The following is a 10,850-nucleotide window of genomic DNA, read 5'->3' as shown; positions in this document are numbered from 1 at the left end:
ATTCATTTAGTTTGGGGCCCGAAGTGAAGGCTATAAAACTGAAGGTCTAATTTCAGTTTTGTGTGGATTGTTTGAGTCAGTTTTCAGTCGATTTCAGTCTTGAAATTGAGTCATTTTTGAGTCAGATTTCAGTCCTGAAATTGAGTCGATTTTGAGTCAAGATATTGGTTTTGGTTTGTCAAAGTTATTGACTCTATAGCCCAATGAAAGAAGGCACTGTCATCTTTCCAGAGATCTATAGTTCTTGGCACCTCCAAGGAGCTACCGTCCCCATTGGAGCCAATGTTAGTGTCGGTATCTTCATCCCTCCATCAGTGATCAAAATTCTCTTGTTGCATTGCATCTTAGGTGTCTCATATGATCAGCTGAATTCCATTAGGGTCATGGATCATCTAATGGTAGTGGAAACTATAAATTTTCCCTCATGATCTTTACCTGCTAGCCCATTTTCATACATTCAGGTCATTTACAGTCATTTTTTGTCTTTACATCTGCAAAAGTCATTTTTAGGGTTTTAGGTCTCATTAGGTCTAGGGTTTTGTCATTAAAGTCTTGTAAAAGCTCAATAATGGTCAGCAGGCACATGAGGAGGTCAAATAAAGTCTCTGCATCAAAAATTTCAATAATCACATGCTTAACATTTGATTTTTCCTCAAAACCCTGTTTTGAGGAAAAACATAGTTTTTTATTCTATGTATATAAATTTCATGTAATTTCATTTTTCCTATATGTAATAAGTCCAAGATGCAGCCCTGGTCACCTTGCCAAGCTCCTGCACTCCAGCTCCTGCAAAAGAGTCAAAAATTCAAAGCATTAGTCCATCAAAAGGCAAAAAGCAAGTCAAACTGCCAAAACAGAGTTTTAAAGAATAAGTGAAAATCAAACTTTAGAAAAGTGGGTTTCTTTTAAATGAAAAATTAAAGTCATGGGTATATAAAGTATTTTTCATGTTGAAGACATCATTTTTGCCCAAAGAAAGAGTAAGCAAGAGCCAAATCATGTTTTTGAGGCAGAGAAGGCGATTTGCAGTAAAACAGTGAAAGCTTACTAGACACGGTGCACCTGGGTTGAGGCGCGATGCACCTAGTTGGAACGACACACAAAGTGCAAGTTTTAAACTAGAAATTGCACGGGCGCGATGCACCAGAGAAGCGTAGTGCACTTGCCTCCAAGCCCAAATTTCCTCCAAACGACCTCATCAATTTCAAAAATCCTGTAAACTTCATTCAACAAGTAAGTCAAACACTCCATTGTGCCATTACAAGAGTTTTCATCAGCTTTGATGGAGTGAAAATAGGTGAAAAGGAAAACCCTAGTTTTTTGCACAGTTTCATTGAAAAATTGCCTAGGGTTTGCAAAGTTGATTTTTGTTGTTGTCCCCTACACCATTTTCATTTTCCTTTTCACTACACTCCCCTAATTTCATTCCCCTTCCCCACTCTCATTCACACTCTTCCCACCCCCTATCCCCAAAACACTAAAACCCTAATACCAAATTCCGACTATTCCTAAATCCTAATTGGCATTCCCAAAACCCTGCCACTCCTAAAAAACCTTACAGTCAGCACAAAATCCCTCATTCACAGTCCCACTCATCAGTTCTTTTCATTAAATAGCAAACACCTATTCTTCATTTAAAATCTCTTCATGCTCATCATCGAAAACCAAACAATGGCAAATATGGAGACAGATTCACCTCATGAAAGGGATGAAGAAACAGTAAGTGATTCCTCCCAAGAAATTCATGCACCTAGAAAACCACACAAAGGAGGAAAACACATATGGGAGGAGCCCACTACACTTACAGAGCTATTGGCTTGCCCTCTTGCAGTAGCGTGTTTCAAACATCAGTCATGCTATCAGTTTTGTGAGATGGTGGAAAGAGTCAAATACCATCATGAGCTTGCTAGATTGTTTGTTCTTCATCTTCATAATGGTTAGGTCAATTTGGCAAGTGTTACATTCACTTTGACACCTGAAACTATAGCTGAAGCAACATGAATTCTGAATGTGGGTGAACAATGGAACAAGGGACAACTGGTGGACAAAGAACATTATGAGCCTTATATCAAGGCTGGCTATCAGAAGCAAATCAGTAGGGTCTTCCCTTTCAGATACCTACAGGACACATATGCTCCCCTTATGAAACTCATAATCAAATACTTCAGTTGTGAAGGCAGATTTTCTCGCCTATACACCTATCATGTCAGATTATTGATGCATTTCACTAGAGTGAGGATGATGAACATCCCCTATTTCATGTGCCATAATATTGAGAAAATGACCACATTGGTGCAAAGGAAACCTCCTTATCAACAATACAATAGCATTTATAATTTTGCATTGATCAAGATTGTGGTTTTGCATCAGCTGAGTTTGCTTAATGTTTCATGGGAAGATTTCATTTCACATGAGGTTTTCACAAGTCCTCAAGTGCCCCCATCAATTTTTCACGAGGTAGGAGGGCCTTCACATAAGCAAGAGGCGCATGAGACTCAAACCACCAGTGTGCAGTGTTTGTCACTTACCAAAAGGAAACAAGGAGATTGTTGCAGTAGCCAAACAAGTATTATCTCCACCTAGGGTGGAAGGGGTCTTGTTTCCTTCAACAACAAAGCAGGTACAGGACAAAGGTAAATAGCCATTGCATGATGAGGGACCTTCTGAAGGTCAAGAGAGGGAGTTCATTCTCATTCAGGATGATGACTCTGATTTGGGCTCCCAAAGCTCAAAGCTCAAGGAAATCATCAAGGAACAAGAAGCTGACATTCATGACTTATCTCTTAACCTAGAAAGAGCTAAGTGGATTATAAACTATCTTGAGCAAAGGAACAAGCAGTTGGAGGACAAGTAGACTATTATGGAGCTGCAAAACATAAGAGAAAACGGCAAGCAACGAAGAGGAGGAAAGTCAAGTTAACACCGCTAGAGCAAGAGATTGAAGCTGATTGTGAATCTTGGCTAGAGAGGGCAAACATGCACTTGGAGAAGTTGCTGGAGAAGGCAAAAAAAGAGAAAAAGATGTTGAGGCACATGGCCTATCACTATTTGGCAAGAAACAAAATTTGCAAAGCGAGAATAAGGACCTTGAAGGCCAAGTTGAGGAAAACTTTGAGGAGGAAGAAAGAGCAAGACAAGCTCAAGATCTTGGCTGAGGCTTCCTTAGCCCAACATAGTACTTGATGCAGGTCACTCAGCCCAAATTTCAAGAAATTTGGCACACTTTTTGTCAATTTTGAATTTTTGAAGTAAAAAACAAATTTTTCTGCCTGGTGCATAGCGCCACCTGGCACTCGCTTTTGCTAGGGACCTCCTCTGGAGGAAAACTCAACATTTTTGGATTCCTCATGCAAAATTATGAATACCCAAAAATTACTAGAATTTTTTGTCAAGTTTTGAGCTTCCAAAAGGGTCAAAAACACCTCAAAAATGCCCTTTCTGCCCCTTTTTGGCCACACAGGAAGCAGTGTTGGGAGAACTCACTTTTGGAGGGGCAAATGGACACCAAATTCAGAATTTCCATGTGTTCTAGAAAGTAGACAGACAAACCTTTCCAACAAGAACACTAGGAGAAAATTTGGTGTTGTGTGTGGAGCATGACTGTTCAAAGGTCTTTGTTTTAGCTGGATGTATACCCTAGGAAGTTTGTATACCCCTCCATGTGGGGGGGGGTGCGGGGGGGCCGATCCCCCCCGGCTGGGGGGTTTGGGGGCCAACGGTCCCCAGCGGGGGCTTGGAGGCAGCGCCCCCGAAGCTAAAAACAGATGTAAAATTGCCTTGTAAAAGTATAGTAATTTCTAGTCAATCTGGGACGTTCATTAGGCAGATGATCTGACGGTAGAAATTATGTTTAGTTTAGGGTTTTTTCCCTAGAAGGAAACCCCTCTCTTTGTATGAGGGCATTGTATTTGAGGCTGTGTAATAGATGTGCATTCTATGAGCGAGAAACAAAGAGGTGAGACTGTGAGAGAAAACAAAGGATATTACAACGAATCTGTTGTAGGTTGTGTCTCTTCATTTTGTTGGATAATAGAAAGGAAGGACTGGTTGTTCAGGGTGGACGTAGCACAAACTCAGTGAACCGCATATATATGTGTCTCTCTTGTTTTATGCATTTTTTGTGTTTATATTTCTGCAATATTTTATGTGTTCCATTGCTCCGTAATATATAATTTTATAACAACTGGTATCAGAGCCGAAGTTCTATTTGGCTGATAAAGTTACAAGAAAGAAGGGTTCCTCATTCGAGTGGGAGCAATGGCGGAAGATGGTAAGTTTAGGGTTGAGATCTTTAATAGCCAAAACTTCTCGCTATGGAAGATGCAGATGGAAGATTATATGTATCAGAAAGATCTGTACCTACCATTGAGCGGAAAAACAAAGAAGCCGACGGCTATGACAGATGAAGAATGGAACCTTCTCGATAGAAAGGCACTCGGAACAATACGGTTGTGCCTCGCTGCTTCAGTTGCCTTCAACATTTCGAAGGAAACAACGACAGAGAGTTTGATTCAGGAGTTGTTGAAACTATATGAAAAACTCTCAGCCTCAAACAAGGTATTTCTTATGAAACGGTTATTTAATATGAAGATGTCAGAAGGTGGATCTGTTGCAAATCATTTAAATGATTTTAATATAGTTACAAGTCAGTTAAGTTCTGTAGGGGTAAACTTTGAAGATGAAGTTAAAGCTCTGTTATTCTTGTGCTCATTACCAAAAAGTTGGAATGGTTTAGTAATGGCCATTAGTAACTCTGTCTCTGGATGTAGTACTTTAAAGTTTGATGATGTTGTCGATGTTATCCTTAGCGAGGAAATGCGATGGAAAAGCTCCGGTGAGACATCGGGTAATGCTTTGAGTGCAGAGTCTAGGGGAAGAAAAATGGAAACAGGAAAGAGCTCAAGATATTGCAGTGAATCAAGAAAAGGCAGATCCAAGTCGAGATCGGGGATAGTCTGCTGGAAATGCGGAAAGAAAGGACACCTAAAGAAAGATTGTAGATCTCGGAAGGGAAAAGAAGGAGATGCACAGCAAGAAAACAATCATGAAGCAAATGTGACAGGTGAGGTGTTACAAGATGCTTTGATTCTTTCTTTCGAAAATATCACTGATTCCTGGGTGGTAGATTCAGGGGTCTCATTCCATGCCACACTTGATAAGAAATACTTTCATGACTATGTTCAAGGAGATTTTGGACAAGTTTGTTTGGGTGATGATAAGCCCTGTAAAATTGTTGGAATGGGTAAGGTTCTTGTAAAACAGCAGAATGGAAACCAATGGCTACTAAAGGAGGTAAGACATGTTCCAGATCTAAAGAAAAATCTGATTTCAACAGGGCAGTTAGGCGGTGAAGGTTGTGTGACAACTTTCACAGATAAAGCTTGGAAGGTCACGAAAGGAGCCCTGGTAATAGAAAAAGGCGAAAAGGTTGGTACATTGTATTTATGCAATGGTATTTCTAACTCTGTTAATGTTTTAACTTCCAAAGGAGCAGATGCATCATTATGGCATCATAGGCTCAGACACATGAGTGAAAAGGGGATGAAGATTCTTCACTCAAGGAATTTTTTTTCGGGTTTGAAGAATGTTGATTTGGACTTCTGTGAGAATTGCATTTATGGAAAACAGAAGAGAGTCAGATTTCTCAGAGTTGGGAAAGAAAAGAAGAGCGAAAAATTGAGCTTGTGCATACAGAGGTATGGGGACCTGCTCAGGTATCATCTCTCAGTGGCTCTTGTTATTATTTTACTTTTATTGATGATGCAACATGAAAAACTTGGATTTATTGTATTAAGAATAAATTTGATATATTTGATACTCTCAAGAAATGGAAAGCTTTGGTTGAGATTGAGACAGGAAAGAAATTGAAGTGTCTTAGATCAGAAAATGGTGTGTCAGAAAGGATGAACAGAACAATCATGGAGCATGCAAGGTGCATGAGATTGCATGCAGGATTGCCTTTACAGTTTTGGGCAGATGCTGTAGATACTGTTGTTTATCTAATAAACAAAGGGCCTTCAAGTTCCTTGGATAGTGGTGTTCCAAAGGAAGCATGGACAGGAAAAAATGTAAACTACTCTTTTTTAAAGCCTTTTGGTTGTGAGGTCTTTGTCCATATTGATAAAAAAAATAGAACAAAGCTTGAGGCAAAGTCAAAGAAATGTACCTTTATTGGATATGGTGTTAATGATTTTGGTTATTGCTTATATGATTACGAAAATCACAAAATCATTAGGAGCAGAGATGTAATATTCAATGAAAAGGTCTTGTATAAAAATCAGTTGCAGGAAAAGAAACAGGAAAAAGAAAACAAGGAATACGCATTTCTTGATGAAATAACTGAAAAAGCAAAGGTGCCTGAAAATAATAATAATCAACAACAACAACCACCGCAACAGCAACAGGCACCCCAAACACTTGAAAGTGGTGTTAGAAGATCTACCAGGATAAGTAGACCCCCTGAACAATCCTCTCCTTCATTATATTATTTATTGTTGACTGATTCTGGTGAACCCGAATGTTATGAAGAAGCAATGCAGGTTGAAAGCAAGAAGAAGTGGGAGGTAGCCATGGAAGAAGAGATGGAATCCTTAATGCATAACCAGACTTGGGACTTAGTCAGGTTGCCTGCAAGAAAAACTACATTGAAGAATAAATGGGTTTACAGGCTGAAGGAAGAAGATGGAGGAAAACAGAGGTACAAAGCTAGACTTGTGGTGAAGGGGTTTGCACAGAAGAAAGGTATTGATTTTGATGAAATATTTTCTCCTGTTGTTAAAATGACTTCAATCAGAACTATTTTAAGTCTAGTAGCAGCTGAAGATTTTCATCTTGAACAGATAGATGTAAAGACAGCCTTTCTCCATGGGGATTTGGAGGAAGAGATATATATGCAGCAGCCACAAGGATATGAGGTGAAAGGGAAGGAGAAACTAGTGTGCAGGTTGAAGAAGAGCTTGTATGGCTTAAAATAGGCTCCAAGGCAGTGGTATTAAAATTTGACAAGTTTATGTCTGAACAAGGTTATACTAGATGCCACTCTGATCATTGTTTTTATCTGAAAAAGAAAAATGATGGCAGCTATATTATATTGTTATTGTATGTAGATGACATGCTTGTTGCAGGGTCTAACATGCAGGAAATAAATGTGCTCAAAAGAAAATTGGCAAATTCATTTGCAATGAAGGATTTGGGAGCTGCAAAACAAATCCTTGGTACGAGAATCACTAGAGATAGAAAAAATCGCAAATTAACATTGTCTCAAAATGAGTACATACAAAAGGTGTTGAAAAGATTTAATATGCACAATGCAAAACCAGTTAGTACACCTTTTGCTGGCCATTTCAAACTTAGTAAGGAAATGTGCCCAAAGACCCAAGAAAACATGGATTATATGTCTAAAGTCCCATATGCATCAGCAGTTGGAAGCTTAATGTATGCAATGGTCTGTACAAGGCCTGATATTTCACATGCACTGGGAGTTGTAAGCAGGTACATGAACAATCCAGGAAAGGAACATCGGATGGCAGTGAAATGGATTCTCAGATATTTGAAAGGTACCACAAATCAAGCATTATGCTTTGGTGGTGCAAACATTTCTCTACAGGGATATGTTGATGCAAATATGGCAGGTGACAGAGATAACAGGAGGAGCACTACAGGATATGTATTTACTATTGGTGGAACAACTATCAGTTGGGTTTCAAAAATCCAAAGTGTTGTTGCACTTTCAACAACAGAAGCAGAGTATGTTGCTGCTACAGAAGCTAGTAAAGAAACGATTTGGTTACAAAGGTTTATGGGTGAATCAGGTAAGGAGCATGATATGGGCATGTTATACAGTGATAGCCAAAGTTCCATTCATCTTGCAAATAACTTGCATTTCATTCTAGTAATAAACACATACATCTCAAGTACCATTTCATACGATCAGTGTTGGAAGATGGAGAATTGAAGCTGGAAAAGATACACACTAGCAAGAATCCTGCTAATATGCTAACAAAAGTTGTAACCAGGGAGAAACTGAGAATATGCTCAGTTTCAATTGGTTTAAAGGATGACGATGAAGATGAGAAACAGCCAGGTCCGAAGAGGAGTCATTGTCCACGAAATGATGCAGCGGTGGAGTTGCTACAATCATTCTCCAAGTAGGAGATTGTTGTGTGTGGAGCATGATTGTTTAGAGGTCTTTGTTTCAGCCGGATTTATACCCCAGGAAGTTTGTACACCCCTCCAAGCGGGGGGGTGCGGGGGGGACTTGTCCCCCTCGCGGGGGTCTGGGGGGGTCGATCCCCCCAGCTGGGGGGTCCGGGGGCCAATAGTCCCCCGGCAGGGGCTCGGGGGCAACGTCCTCAAAGCTAAAAACAGATGTAAAAGTATAGTAATTTCTAGTCAATCTGGGCCGTTCATTAGGTGGATGATCTGACGGTAGAACTTATGTTTAGTTTATGGTTTTTTTCCCTAGAAGGCAACCCCTCTCTTTGTATGAGGGCATTGTATTTGAGGTTGTGTAATAGATGTGTATTCTGTGAGCGAGAAACAAAGAGGTTAGACTGTGAGAGAAAAAAGAGGATATTGTAGCGGGTCTGCTGTAGGTTGTGTCTTGTCATTTTGCTGGATAATAGAAAGGAAGGACTGGCTGTTTGGGGTGGACGTAGCCCAAATTGGGTGAACCACGTATATCTGTGTCTCTCTTATTTTATGTGTTTTCTGTGTTTATATTTCTGCAATATTTTATGTGTTCCATTGCTCCGTAATATATAATTTTATAACATTTGGTGCACGGGAAGGCCTCCAGAAGCAGCTGCAAAAAGGCGCTATGTACAGGGACAGTGGCACGGTGCACAGGATGGAAAATTGTCATTTTTTGCCAAAAACTTTGTTTTTCGCCTAGTTTTTTCTCAGTTTGACTTTTATCTCTCTCATGGTCAAAATTATGATGTAAATTGATGTAACTTGATGGAATTTGATGTAAAATGTTGAAAATTCACTCATGGAGATAGATACATCATGAATAGGTAGTTTTGAACTGAATGAATCAGTTTCCTAGGTTTTAGAGGCAAGCTGTTCCACTGCCTACTTTTTAGTTCTTAGTTTAGATCTTGTTGAAACAGCTCCTAAACTCATGAATTCGACCCCTAAAGCCTAGCATGAGTTTTTTGTTGCCTATATCTAGTACTTTTCAGTCATTTTTAAAGGTTGGACTCTTGTGAATGCTTTGAGCATTATTGTACATCCATCTCTCTAGTTTGGCAAAGGAATAGACTAGGGTTTGCAGCATTTTGTGGGATTCTTGTGGCAAGTTGATTTGGTATTGTTTTTCCTTCTGTAATTCAAGTTTACATGTGTTTATGTATGCCATCATCTCTCTCTGTTCAGCTTAACTAAATGAATCAAGGATAAAGGTAGAATTCATTGATGTTGTAGTGCTCTACCTAAGGTTTGTTTCGTTATTCATATTTTCAACTATTTGAAGAGGATTCCTGAGACTCTCATGCCCTCTCCAACTCCTTACCAGTCTTAAGACTCTCCATCTCACTTATTTCAAAGTAATAAACCATTTTCCTACCTCACCCCACAGAAACCACTGCAAGACTGTGTCCATTCCCCCAACCCAAATCTGCCTTTGACATTTGCGTCAGCAAAACAACATTCAATTCAATCAAACTCCTCTGAGCATATACCTAGCCTAAAATTAGTCTTTATATTAGTCATCTCAAGCTTTATTGGCCATATTTTCCTGAGATTGACAAGGAGAGAGCCCTCTCCCAACCTGGTAAGGCTAGCTACCATGTTAAGTGTGGTTTGATGTTACCTTAGACCTGCCTTTCTCAGCCTGAGGTAGATTTAGGTCATAGCATGATGTACATATAATGTTTATCCTAGTGACCAAGAACTATTTGAGGGCTGGTAAGTCCATGTAGATATGTGTTTTAGGCTAATGTGGTTATGTTGATATGTTTTGAGGTCGAAGAGCCTAGTTTTGTAAGTATTAAATCACAGGCATATTAATAAAATACACCACTACATAATAACAAGTTAGACAATAGAGTATTGAGGGCTAAGACTCCATGAGTGTGAAAGGGGGATTAAGTGATAAGAAATGAAGGGCTTAAGCCTAAATGGCTAAGTTATTATAAAAATAAGCCTAAGTTAAAAAGTGCACATCTTTTATCCTAAGTCGATAAAGTGATTTTAGATAGTTCCATTTGTCCAAGGAAGGACATGCACATAAAAAACTAAGGGGATGGGCGACGACTAGGGTTTGAAGGAGAACTGTTCAAACTGCAGCCTGAGTACAAACTCTGGAGGAGGACAGAGCCAGAGCGGCAGAGCTTCGCAGAAGAGGGCAGATTCTGACCCTACAGATGGAAAAAGCGGGGTCCATTGGGACCCATCATACAAACAGGTAATAATGCACAAGGAGAAAACTGCACTGGACGGAGTGCAAATATTAGGTTCTGAGAAGTCAGGCAAGGAAGATGTGACCAACAAAGGAAAGCGAAACAATGAGAGCAAAAATACCAAGAAACAGAAAGAAATCATTGGAAGCAATAGTACAGTGAACAGAGACAGTACAAACCTTTCCCAGCACAGGTTTCACAAGGAAACGAGCCTGAGGAGGAACAATCAAAAGAAAACGAGGATCTAAACCAAGCCAAGGCAGGACAGGAAGGAACAATGTCGGCAACCAAGAAGAAAGAAACCCAGGGACCGTGCAAGCCCAAAGCCACTGATACCCTACAGGTAATAATTTCTGATCCGGAACTTCAGGTGTACCGTGACCACATGGCAGAACATGCAGTGATCTGTAGGTTCATGGGTTTCTGGCCAACAGAACGAGCACTGTG

This window comes from Pinus tabuliformis, chromosome 5_2 (assembly GCF_031772625.1).
Source record: "Pinus tabuliformis cultivar Carrire ecotype Pingquan chromosome 5_2, CPIR1, whole genome shotgun sequence".
Classification (NCBI taxonomy): domain Eukaryota; kingdom Viridiplantae; phylum Streptophyta; class Pinopsida; order Pinales; family Pinaceae; genus Pinus; species Pinus tabuliformis.
The sequence above is the reverse complement of the archived record's forward strand: the minus strand, read 5'-3'. Positions refer to the sequence as shown.